The sequence below is a fragment of the Carettochelys insculpta genome, chromosome 25 (assembly GCF_033958435.1).
Source record: "Carettochelys insculpta isolate YL-2023 chromosome 25, ASM3395843v1, whole genome shotgun sequence".
Classification (NCBI taxonomy): Eukaryota; Metazoa; Chordata; order Testudines; family Carettochelyidae; genus Carettochelys; species Carettochelys insculpta.
The window spans coordinates 12,889,093-12,902,360 of record NC_134161.1 but is presented as its reverse complement, the minus strand read 5'-3'; positions in this window follow the sequence as shown (position 1 = coordinate 12,902,360).

Genomic DNA, 13,268 nt, shown 5'->3' with positions numbered 1-13,268 from the left:
ATGGGCGCCAAGGGTGGCATGCGAGCTGATGTTCATCGACACGTGAGGCAGGAGCTCAGCCCTGCCCCTCCTCCTCCATGCAGCCAGGAGCTTGCTCAAAGTCAGGCTGCCTGTGGATTAACAGAAGACCGGCTAATGTTACTGACCACCACTAAACGGCAAAGCATCTTAATTTAATTATCAATGAAGGTGTTGTAAGTAGGACTATTAGTGACATTAAAAAGTCTCACCAGCATTCAGACCATACACAGAGGTCAAAAGGTCAAATTTTGGCCCTCTGCCTCGGAAAGGTTGCTGACCCCTAGGTTAAACTCATCCTTCGTCTCCTTTTTTGTTCCACTGCATGTCAACTCACTCTCCACTTCTCCCATCTCTGTGCCTCTTTTCCCAACACCCAGTGAGCTCTCCCTTGCCTAGCACTAGCCACCTCCATTGCCTGAAACTCCATCCTGCCATGCATGCTTAGTGCTCATGAATCTTGAGATGCAATGCCAGGCCTCATGGGAACAGAGCCCATTCAGCTCTCGGGTATTTGGCTGCTGCTCCTCTGGTTTGCATTCTTGCTGTTTGTCTCACAAGCAATTCATCTGAGCCCAGGCCTCAGTGTGCTTTTGACAGTAAGCTCCGCATTGCCTACCATCAGCAAACACATCATCACAAATTAACATCCTGTTCTGGATCACATGTCCCTCCACAAAGCGTGGTCTCCCTCTGTCCCAGGTCACACCTCCCTGTTGGGTGGGCCATTCTCGACGTCCCAACTGCTCAAATCACAGTACTCCAGGAGCTGGAGCTTTAAGAAAACCCCCAGCTATTGTGAATTTTACAGTACAATGATGAGAGCTGGCAACACTAGTTTATATGTATTTCTAGGCAGTTTTCCCATGCAGCCTCCCTCACAGGTAACAGTCTGCCCTGATATTTGCACCTTTCGGAAGTGAAAGCGGATGGGTTTGGAATATAGATGTCAATGATTTACAGAAGACTTAGTCCTTCCCTGAACAGTCCTCTTGTGGGGAGCTAAGTGACGTCCTGGTGCACCGGATCCCCTGCTGCTAGACAAATGCTGAGGAAAAGCCAAATCACTTAGCAAAAATAAATCCTGAGGCGTATCTTGACATGTTTATTTTCAAACTTGGAATCATTTATCCACTGGGCTGTTCCAGTGAGTCTCCCTCTGTTTATAGCAGGTGGTTAATGAGACACAAGCTGTCATTATCTCTGATGTATGTTGTAGTCACCAAGGTGACATTTCCCACTTTCATTTCCCATTGCAGCTACCAGAATATGCTGATAGGCTTAGAGAACAGATTTTCTTTTTGGTTCCTTCAATCAGAATTTTGCCTCTTCCCTTTTATTATTAAATGTATCACTCTGTTTGTGGTGGAAGCTTTTAGTAGAGTGTTGTAACATTCTTTAAGAATATTCTCCTGGAAATATTAGCCCCTACACTACCAGCTGTCACTCGCACAGCATTTTACAAAACTAGCAAATTATCCCTTTTTCGACTTCAAGTTTGGGGGAGATTGATAATGGGGAACTAGATCTAAACACTGGTTGCTCTGCGATAAACAAAAGCACATTAGACCATAGGAAGACAAGACAATGAGTAGACTGATTAGATAAATTAGTCTTGGTTTTAGTTCGGCTAAACCAAGCTTTTGTCCACCTCTAGAGTGTCTGAAATTTGATTTGATATATAGATTACTTTAAAAGGTTACCCAACCAGCAATTTAATATTCTGAAGCCATTTTCTTTGGTTGCATTATTGTACCTGTTCTAGGTACAATAGAAAAGAGGAGACTCAGGGGGATATGAGAGAGGTCTATAAAATCATGGCAGGTATGGAGAAAGTGAATAAGGAAAAGTTATTTACTTGTTCATGTAGCATGAGAACTAAGGGTCACCAAATGAAATTAATAGGTAGCAGGTTTAAAACAAACATAAGGAAGTCTCTCTTAATGCAGCACGCAGTCAGCCTGTGGAACTCCTTGCCAGAGGCTGTTATGAAGACCAGGACCTTAAGAGGGCTCAAAAAAGAACTAGATACATTCTTGGAGGATAGGTCAGGACCAGCCAGGATGGGTAGGAATGGTGTCCCTAGCTTCAGTTTGTCAGAGGCTGGAAATGGGTGACAGGGGAGGGATCACTTGATGATTCCCTCTTCTGTCCACTCCCTCTGGGGCATCTGGCTTTGGCCACTGGCAGAAGACAGGATACTGGGCTAGAGGAACCGTTGGTCTGACCCAATCTGGCAGTTGTTATGTTCAGTTAAATGTTGGAAGTCACTTTAACTCACACACATTCTCTTACTGCTGTGCTGTTGAATTGATAAACGTGGGCATTTTTATATGCATCCCATTAATATGACTATTTTCCTTACAGAGGGAAGAGGGTTATCAGAAAAGCTCTGTTGCCCCCCAGCCTGCACTCTTCACCCCACAAAATCCCCAGGAATTGGTCTGGGCTGTTTGTTTGTTTATTTCTTTGGCCTGGTCCCCATTCCAAATCAGTATCTCACAGCTAATACACTTACTGGCTAAGGAATGGGGAATGTGGGAATTTATGAAGGGAAGCTGATATTCTGGCTGCTTATATTAATGCTCCGGCATTTGCTGAGCATCTGGATCATCTTGGGTGAAATATGAAGTATTTCTGAGAAACTGATATTTTTTCCAGCTTATTTTCTGCTACCGGGTGCAGTGAGCTGGCAACCCCTTTCTAGTAAGTAGAGACTTGTGCTGAGGTGAATTATGCAGAAGCAAATCAATGGGAATTTTCTTACATACTGCAGCAGCACGATGGTTGAATAATAATACCACCAGTGTTCCTTCTAACGTTTTCCATCCATGGGAGGAATACATTTTGTTATGCGCACCATGGCGTGTGCAGAGTGCACCACCAACAGGAACACATGCTGCCAGCTGTGGGTTCTCTGCTTATCAGCGGGGTGGCATTTGAATCTCTTCTGCACAGCTGTCCACATACGCAGCTTACAGGGAACACTGAATGCCACCGAGCTGTTATGGCCAGGAGATCTCAAAGAAGTTTACAAAGGAGGTCAGGATGATCCCTAATTTACAGATGGGGAAATAGAGGTACAGAGAGGTGAAGTACCTTGCCAAGGTCACCCAGCAGGGAAGGCGGGAATAGAACTCTGGTTATTCCCAGTGTACTGCTTAAGCTGCTTTATCTTAGAGTATTTTCAGAACATGGGTGTACATTAGGAATCTGGAAGATGCAAAGACACCAACTGACTTGTTGACTTCCTCACCCCGGTATATCAAAGAGTTAACAAGCTGTTATCCTCACAAGCATTGTTCCATGTAAAATAAGCTCCTGGGCAGCTGCCCAGGAGAGAATCAGCTGCCTTCCAGCTGATCAACATAGGGTCCACAGCCATCCAGAGTGGGCAGCATGTGTTTTGGTTGTTCACATCCACACATGTCTTGGTGCAAACAACATTTATTCTGCCCATGGACTGAAAACCTTAGAGGGAATATTGCCCACAAGCAGGAGACGCATGTGTGTGTGTGAGTGTGAGAGAGAGAGAGGGATGAGCTATTCCAGTAGAACTGTGAGGGCATTCAAGTCAGTTTGACGGTCATGGGCAGGCAAGTATCAGGATTTGGAGGCATTGGCAAAGCTCTGCTGGGGCACCAGGACTGGAATAGCAAGGGAGATGGCAGATCAGGAGTGAGGCGCAGCAGCAGAGCTGTGCCTAGGATCCATGGCTGGAATTGCAGAACCCTCCTGTGTGGTTGGGTGAGCAGAACCACAGGGCGGCTGAGGACTGGGGGCTGGATCTTGCAAGCAGAGTCCAGCAGCGTGGGCTTCTGTGACGAACTGGGGGATTTGTGGGGGGATTCAAAGGGCTTGCATGCAGGCAGTGTGGCATTAAGTGCTCATGGGAGTTACTGGTTTAACAAGGTGAGCGGGGAGGGAGTTTGTTGTGACATGGACCAGCATGGAGCCGGGGACCCCTGCCAGTAGCCTTGAGAATGGAGACTTCGGTGACCGGTGATTTGGTGACTGGGAGATCCAGCTCTGATGGCACAGCCAGTTCTGGACAGTGGAAGGACAATGAGCTGCAGATACAGGACCCTGTTGACCTGACCAGCTGGATGCTGCCAGAGGAGAATTAAAGACAGAGGAGAGGGGAGGTAGAGAGGGGCCCAGGCAACCCTGGTTACCTGGGCAGAGGACAAAGGATGGGAATCACCGTGGGATTCACTGTGGGAGAGGAATATCTGAGGCTCAGCTGGAAGGAGGTGGCCCCTGGATGGAGAGGGAGCTGGCGCAGCTCACCTGGCTGCAAGGGGAGACTCAGACATGCTGGGATGAGGGTAGCTGGGCCTACATGTCTGAGAGTTCCTATGCCATGTTCAATGTTCAATAAACCCTCCTGTGTTACACTGGCTGAGTCGCTCCCGTCTGGAGAAAGGGGCTGCACTATTCCCTTTGGGAGTGGAGACCTTGGGGGTCCAGAGCGAGGGGCTTCCTGAGGGTGCCCACGGCAAACACAGGTGTGCTGGTGGCTCTGAGAGGTGCAGTTCCAGGAGGCAGAGAGCCTAAGCTTGAGAGAGAGTGGACTCCTCGAGAAGGGGCTGTTGCACTGGAGCGGGGTACCCCCCAGGATCATATGAGCCAGGTGAGTCCATGACAGATGGTCTCTCTGATGCTTACTTTTGTCGGCACCAAATTTCATCTAACTCATTGGCAATCCACAAAACCTGAGCACCTGTGAGCTGCTCCTCCATCAGCTGCTCCTGTGCCCCGCCATACAACCTGGAAGCTGCACTGCCCGTGCTGATAAAACTCAAGAACAAAAAACACAATGTGTGGGACTAATTCATGCCAATAACCAAACACCACTGGGAAATCGCTAGGCCTGGCAAAGGTAGCATGAAGTGAATGAAAGAAATAAGAAATCTAATGATGACAATAAAGCCCAGCCTGTGTGATCGCCAAAGAGGGCTTGATTTAAACCATCTTAAATGTCTACTCCCCACAGTGTTTTTTTCTTATCCCCCACAGAATGGCTCGTTTGACACATTTCTCTAGCACTTGAAGCTCGAATTGAAAACCTGCCATTAACCATTAAAAAAGAAAAATAACTTTTTAAAACCCCTTGTATTTTTTTTCCTGATTCATCCTTTTAATATTTTGCTTGGACTCCAGCTCTAATGCACTCGTTCTTCTCCTTAGCACATTTTTGGGCTGCTTCCACCATTGTTCTTGGAAATGATTTTTTTTAAACATATATTTAGATATACATCCTGGCCTCCTGCATTAAAACAAAATCATGGCTCTGGCCGCCCCAGCTTCAGAGCAGGGCAGGTTGCCTTGAAAAATCACTTGCAAAAGGGAGCTGTGCTTTGAGGACACCATACGGTGTTTAAGTGATGTAGCCATGTGGTGTGTGTCTCATTTGTTGAGATGTGGGCTGTTGGGTTGAGTATGTGTGTGTCTGCGTGATCTGGGTACATGGGGCTGTATGCCTGTGTCCCCTGCAAGGGTGTGCATTGGGGGGTGAACGTGTACATGTGTAAGGAGAGGCAGCAGCCTGCTAACCTGCAGTGTCTCAGAACTGAGAGAACGGGGGTGAAGAGTTGCATGTGTCTTATATACCAAAACCTCCTGGTGAACCTGGTCTACGTACTGTGAGGTAGAAGAGCTGGCCATGCCCCTGACTCCTAGGCAGCTCCCCTTATTTTGGGCAAACAGAATGCTCCAGAGGCCAAATGAGCTCTCTGCATAACAGAGGCAGAGGCGTGGAACAGTGCATGTGGTTGTCACATTGGGACTTGGTGGGAAGAGAACCTCTGTTTTCCCGCTCCTTCGAGCGCATGGGTCCAGCACCAGACCTGGGTATTAGTCTTGGAGAGGCTGGGAGAGATAGTGTGCATTTGTCTCTGGAGGAAAGACGGGACACTAGGATTCAGGAGGAGTGAGGGACAATTCTGTTTACTGCCATCAGAGCCCAGAATGCTCTGTCGAGCCTGCTGTGACAGTGGGGATGAATGGCCTCTGACCGGCCCAGTGTGCAGCTGAACAGCACCAAAGGGATACATTGACCTAACCCAAATGGGCCTCAGGCCCTAAATCTATCTGACATTGGTAACTTGTTCAGGATTTGTTCGGATGCTAGTCCTGGAAAGGAGTGGAAAGCAGCAAAATGCTGGGAGGCTGGTCTCAGGCTTTTTCTGATTTAGCTCAAGCCAAGACAGCCTAGGAAACCTGAGAGGTTGTAGGTATAAGAAGCAGGGGTGAGGGAGCACCCCCAGGTTTTGTACCCAGCTTCTCTGCAAGACCTCTTCCCCACCACTGCCAACCGGCTGGACTGGATGGCCCAGGCGCCATTTGCACGAGTAACATCCATTCTGGGAGCAACTCCATGTGTGACCCCAGTCTGTGACTATGAGGTGAAGAGGGGTAAGGTAGGGACACAGCACAGCAACCCCACCCCAGAAATAGTCCCCCCAACCTCACTGTGCAAGTTCTATTTTTGGCTCTGCCCTAGGCCTGCTGAGCAGCCCTGGAAAAGTCATTTCTGTGCCCTGTGACTCACTTCCTACATCTGTAAAATGGAGATAACGTAAAGATCACTTTGAGGACTATGGATGAAAAGCACAATACAGACTCATAGCCAGGGCTGGTGACTGCTTTTGCTCCACCCCGAGCAATCTGGGGGGAGGGGTTCAGCTCTGGGCCCTTCAAAAGGGGCAGGGGCTTCAGGCAGAAAGGGCTGGGCTAGAGGCAACCAGCCCTCAGAGCCACCCAGACTGCACCATGTGGGCTCTAGAGGTGATTTAAAGGGTCTAGAGCCCCAGGTCCTTTTAAATTGCTAAGTGCCTGGGCAACTGCCCCCTTTGCCCTCCACACCCGCGTCGGCCCTGCTCACCACGATGTAGGTTTGGAGGAACCTCAAGAGGTCACATCTGGCCCCTGTGCCGAAGCAGGACAGAGTAGTGCTAAGCCGTGTTTGACAGGAATTTCTCTAACCTTCCATGATGGGAATTCCACAACCTTCTTCAGAAGCCCTCTCTAGAGCTTAGCTACCCTGGGAGTTAGAAAAGGTTGTCTAAGATATCACTCAAATCTGTCTTGCTACAGATTCAGCCCATTACATCTTGTCCTCTCTACAGTGGCCACTGAGAGCAGTTGATCCGTCTTCTTAACCTATTGGAAGACTGATACCAGGCCTCTCTTCAGTTTTTTTGTTCTCAGGACTAAACATACTCTTTTGTCCTTCCTAAATCAGGTTTTATAACCCTTTTCTCATTTTTGGGACTCTTCTCTGGACTTTGTCTGCATCTTTCCTAGAGTGTGGTCCTCAGACCTACCCACGGTACTCCAGCTGAAGCCACACCAGTGCCAGACAGAAGGGGACAATGACCTCCTGTGTCTTATGTATGACACTCCAGTTAATACAGCTTAGATTGATGTTGGACCTTTATCACAATTGTGTCACATTGAACATAAGTCAACAATTTGGGATCCAATAGAACTGGCACCCTACCAATTTCACAGCCATGAAAAATGCGTCATGGAACGTGAAATATGCTGTTTCCCATGAAATCTGAGGTCTCCTTGTTCATGAGCGCTCCATCGAAGGGACAAGCGTCAGAGTAGAAGCCGCGTTCATCCACAAAAACAACAAGAAGTCCTGTAGTCTTATAGACTAGCAGAATTTTTGGAGCATAAGCTCTTGTGGGCAAAGACCCACTTCATCAGATCCATCGAAGGTGCTTCCTAGCTCTGAAAAGGCAGTGAAGGGACAGGACTTGTCCATTTCCTGCCCCTCTCAAGCCATTCAGGACCAGTAGTGAGGAGCTCCCAGCCACGCAGGGGAGATCAGACCCACTTCTATCTCTTGGAAGCCCCTGTGGTTACAGAAAGCTCTGCAGTTGCTACCTTCAGAGTCTAGCTCTGAAGCCAGCACAGAAAGGAAGGTGGCAATCCCAGGACCTCCCTACAACAGGTTGGTAACAGCTCTCCTCACCAGCGTATTTTTGGGTCAGGGCTCCACAGTTACACCACCACAAAAATTCAGGATTAAGCAGTTGAAAATGTGAAATTTACAAATTTTCAAATCCTATGGCCGTGAAATTGGCCATAATAGATCATACATTTGGTAGGACCCTAAGTGTGAACCTTAGATTCTTTTTAGCAACACTACCGACTAACCAGTCATTCCCTGTTCTGTAGCTCTGCATTTGATATTTCCTTCCAAAGGGAAGTATTTTGCATTGTCTTAACTGAATTTTATCTTACGGACATCAAATCACTTCCCTAGTTTGCCAAGACGACTTTGAATTCTTTCCCTGTCCTCCAAAATGCTTGCAACCCCACCCATCTTGGTGCCATATGCAACTTTTAGACATTGAGTAGAGAGTATATTAACCAAGTCCTTAATGAAAATATGGACTGGTACCAGAGCCAGCTCTGATCCTTTCTGTACCCACTCCATACACCTTCCCAGTCTGAGTGCAGACCGTTAGCTAACTATTCTTTGAGCACGATTTTTAACCAGTTGTGTTCTCAATGTTTCAGCTAGTTCCTTAAGTACCTGGGGATGAATTTCATCAGCCCTAGCTAGCTAGAATGCATCTAACTTATCTAAACAGGTCTTCAGCCTGGTGCACATTCCTTTCTCCTTTGGAATATTAATTGGCTGGAGTATTGTGGCAAGGGCGGCATCACTCTTGGGCCCCAGACCTCTGTTCAGTCCACAGTCCCACACTAAGGGGAGCTGTTTGCCCTCACTGGGGTTCAGGCTTCAGTACTTGGGCTCAAACAGCAGTGGCTACAGGCCTGCAAGTGTGACCAGGAAGAGTGACTAGTCCTTCCCTGCCTCCAATTGTGTCCTGAGGTTACTGGGGACTCCCTGCAGGAGCCCCTCACCTCCCTGCTGTCTCTGATATTGTTGGTATTCTCCTTTGCCATTGGCTAACTTTCTCCTCATCTGCTCCAGTCTCCTCACTACTCTCTAATCTCCTCTTCTGCTCTCTATCCCTCTCCTTACCTGGGGGAGGCTTTTTAAAAGGCCTGTGGCAGCCTGGAATGGGATCAGCTGGCCTTTAACTGATTTACTACAGCCGCTCTACTGCTCTCCCTCTGTCTGTGATGATGCCTGATTAGCCAGGGCTGTTTCTGCTTTTTAGCTGCCTCTGACCTGATCCTGACACAGTATCTAGTCACCATTATTTTTTTTTATTGAGGACTGAAGCAAAATAGGCATTGATGTCAACAGTCATTAGCTCTCCCCTCACCCTCAGTAGAGGACATACATGTAACTTCATCTTTCTCTTGTTCCTAGTGTATTTAAAGAAACCTTTCTTACTGCCTTTAGTGTCCCTTGCTAGGTGTTTTATACTTTGGACTTCTTGATTTTGTCCTATATGTGCTGTTTTTTGCACCACTCTTTTGCAATTCATCCATGTTTCCACTTTTTGTAGGATTTCTTCTTTATGTAGAGCCAAGCTAGCTTCTTCTTCTTCTTCTTCTTCTTCCTGTCTTTCCTTCACATCAGGGTAGTTTCCAGTTGTGTCTTTAATGCTATCTCCTTGAACAAAGTGCCAGCTCTTTTAACCCTTAGATTTTCCTCCTTTTGGATCTTACCAACAGAGTTTTTGAGGTTGTTATGTTTTCCCTGTTTTCTGCTGCTCTCATTCCCTCCTTTCCTTACATTGATGAACTCTACAATGACCATTTTCACCCAAATTGCCCCTCACCTTTGGGTTTGCTTCCATTTCCTCCCAGTTGGTCAGAACCAAGTCTAAAATGTGTGTCCTTCAGTTACTTTCTCCACTTTGTGAAGCAAAAGATTGTCCCCAGAACATTCCAATAACTTATTGGATATTTGTGTTTTGTCAATGTATTATTTTTCCATCTGATGTCTGAGGACTTCTGGTCCCCCTTGACTAGCAGGTCTTCTGTTTTGGAGATTTCTATTGTTTGTTCTCTCAGTGTCCCATGCCCCTCCTCTTCCCGATTTGGCAGTCTGTAAGAGACTTCTATGATGGCATCTCCCCCTATGATTTTCCCCTTCTTATCTTTACCCTAAGACCTGCAACTGCTTTGCCTCTGACCTGCTTCTGGACTTCAGAAGATGTATACGTATTTCTGATGTATTATACAACACATTCTACCTTTTTCCCTACCTGGCCTTCCTGAACAAGCCACATCCTCTATACTACTGATTCCAAAACTTTTTACCGCACGCCCTGCTTTTTACCTCCTGCAGTTCCAGGCGGGGGAGAGTCAGAGAGGGCTAGAGGGGCCACAGCTTGAGGTAAAGATGGGTCTGGGGCTGAGGCCAGCATTTGTGGCCCCTGGTTGGGGCAGGCAGCCAGGACTCCAGGTGCAGAGCCCTGGGTGTGGGTCCAGCAGCTGGGACTGGGGCCAGGAGCAGAGCAGGGTGGTACTCCTTCCCTACCCTCAAGGAGATTGGCCTGGGTCCCCCAGATTTTCCTCACTGTGAAGCCTGCCCAATAATTTAGGGACCTCTGCAATATTCCAGTCATGGGATTTAGCTTACCCCATGTCTCTGTGAGGTTAAGTCACAATTTAACTCATGTCCTGATGCTTCCAGATCTTCCTGTTTACGCCACATACTCCTGGCACTAATATAAGAGCCAGGCATTACTATGAATAAACACCAATACCCAGCCCAGAGCAGTAGGTGAGCCCCTATACCTATGGCTGCTTATCTGAAAGGCACTTACCTCATGCTTTCATCACCAGCAAAGCTGGGTGACAGTCATGGCGCCTGAGGGGATGGGAGGTTGATGGTTGGGTCACAGAAGTCCCCTTGGGGCTGTCCGCTGGTGTGAGGATCATGCCACTGCCACTGCCCTCCTTCCTGCCCAATGGGGCTTCCTGTCTTGCAGAGTTGGGATTACCAGCCTCCCTGCAGAGCAACAACGACAGTGAACCAGTTCAGCTCCAGAAGGACTCAGCTATAAGGAAACCAACCCCCAAAGTGGATCAAAACCCCAATTAAATCCGTCTTACTCTGTGTAAAATGTTTACACAGAGAAACCTCATTGGGAGATCCACCCACTTTGTCAAAGAAAGAGAGATATGCACAGTACCCCTCTCTCCCAGAACGATTATTTACACTGGGCTTGATAATAAACAAAAATGTTTGTATGAAGCATAAAAAGTAGGATTTAAGAGATTGCAAGTGAAAACACTCAGATCAAAGTCACTTGCTGGGGCAGGTTTACACTAGGCAGGTAAGTAAATTGTGTATCTAGAATAATCTTATCTGCCATCAACTTACTGGATGTCTTCACAGAGGGAGGTTGACAGGAGAAAATTTCCCATCAAACTCCTTTACTCCTCGCCATATTTCTGTGTAGTCTAGATGTATCCCAAGTTAAAATAAACTCACTCACCCAGTTAGTTCTAATCCACTAAGAAACTTCTTACATTCAAACTCTTACCCTAAACAGCTGTTAAGATATCAGGTAAAAAGAGCTTCAAGTTCAAGTTGATTTTAACTCTGGCCGGGGTCTACAGCTTTTTCAGAGTTCTTTCTATCCTCTTAGGATGTGACAGGCAGTTTCAAAGACCAGCTGAAAACAAAAGACCGATTCCTACTCATTGCTTAAATAGACTTTCCCTCAGGGAAGGACCCCTTTGTTTGTCATCCCTCATCCCTATGGAAAAATAAGAGGTTCAAGATATATTCCAGTACCGCATGTCATGGTTACATGCCTTTCTTGGACCAATCACAGTTTGGGCTCATCGGACAAACATGACCATTCACAGGTTGTTGGTTTGAGTACTGAGTCATTAAGTACCTGAAGTATCTTCCACGGCTCTCATTAGCACATTTAGAACTATAAACAGATCCACACTTCATATATCACATACAAGAATGATACATGCACAAAAATAGGATATAGAGATGCAGCAGCTTGTAACTTTAGAATTGACACATGACATGAATGGTTCTGCTTAAGTGTCTTTGAGTTATGCATGTTCATACCTATAGATCGATTTTCAGAAAGCCTGGGGTGGGGAGCTGGGACCAGAAGCTCCTCACAAACATAATTCAGCTCCTGGTGAAACTCATCCCCTGGAACTAAAACCCAGTTTTCTTCTGGGTGGAGTCATCTCTAAAAGGATGAGCATTTTTTTTTCTGGCCTGGGCCCTGCAGTAGGACAGAAAAGCTTCTTGAAGCTTTGGCCTTCCACACAGTGCCCTGTGTTCTGTGTGCAACCAGCCCCCCCGAGGGACTGGTGGCTCCAGCAAACTAATATCTAACCCTGGAAAACAAAAATAGCTGTCAAGTAGCACTTTAAAGACTAACAAAATAGTTTATTAGGTGATGCGCTTCTTGGGACAGATCCACTTCTTCAGATCTGGAAATTCTGATGAAAATAAACTGGCATGATGGAAATATAACAGAGAGGTAGAAAAAATGAAATAAAAACTGACAAATCAGTGGCATAGGACAGAGGGAAGGTGGGGAAGAGGGGAAAGAAAATGACTTACTGTAAGTGTCAGTTAAGTTAAGTGACTTGTCTGAGATCACTAGGAATAGCAAAGAAGGGGAAGCTATCTCTGTAATGCATAAGGTAATTGCCATCTCTATTAAGACCTAGTCACAAAGTGTAGAACTTGAGAATAAACTCCAGTTCAGATGTCTCCTTTTGTAATCTAGTGTTAAAGTCTCTGTTTTAGGATGCAGATTCTCAGGTCTTTAATACTATGGCTTACTCCACTGAAATGCTCACTGACAGGTTTACGTGTATTGAGATTCCTATTCATTCTTTGGCGAAGTGATTGTCCAGTCTGTCCAACATACATGGCAGAGCAGCATTGCTGGCACATGATGGCATATATAACAGTAGTGGAGGGCCAGGAATATGAGCCCCTGATCATGTAATTGATGTGGTTAGGTCCAGTGATGGTGTCTCCAGAGTAAATATGCGGGCAGAGTTGGCAACAGGGTTTGTTGCAGGGAAAAGTTCCAGGATTTAGTATCTCTTGGTGCGGTGTGTGGCTGCTGGTGAGAATTTTTCTGAGGTTAGGTGGCTGTCTGCAGAAGAGCACAAGACTGTCACCCTCTCTGCCTCTCGGGTTAGAGCTATGGTGTCAGTGCATTTAAACATTCCTATTGGGGCAGCACTGATGCACATGCTGAACTCCGAGCGCCTTCAAGCTCAATTTGAGGTCTGTAGGACATAAGCACATGCATAACGGTTGTGAAATGGTTGGGTCTTCCTTGTACAATCGCGCATCAATGAGT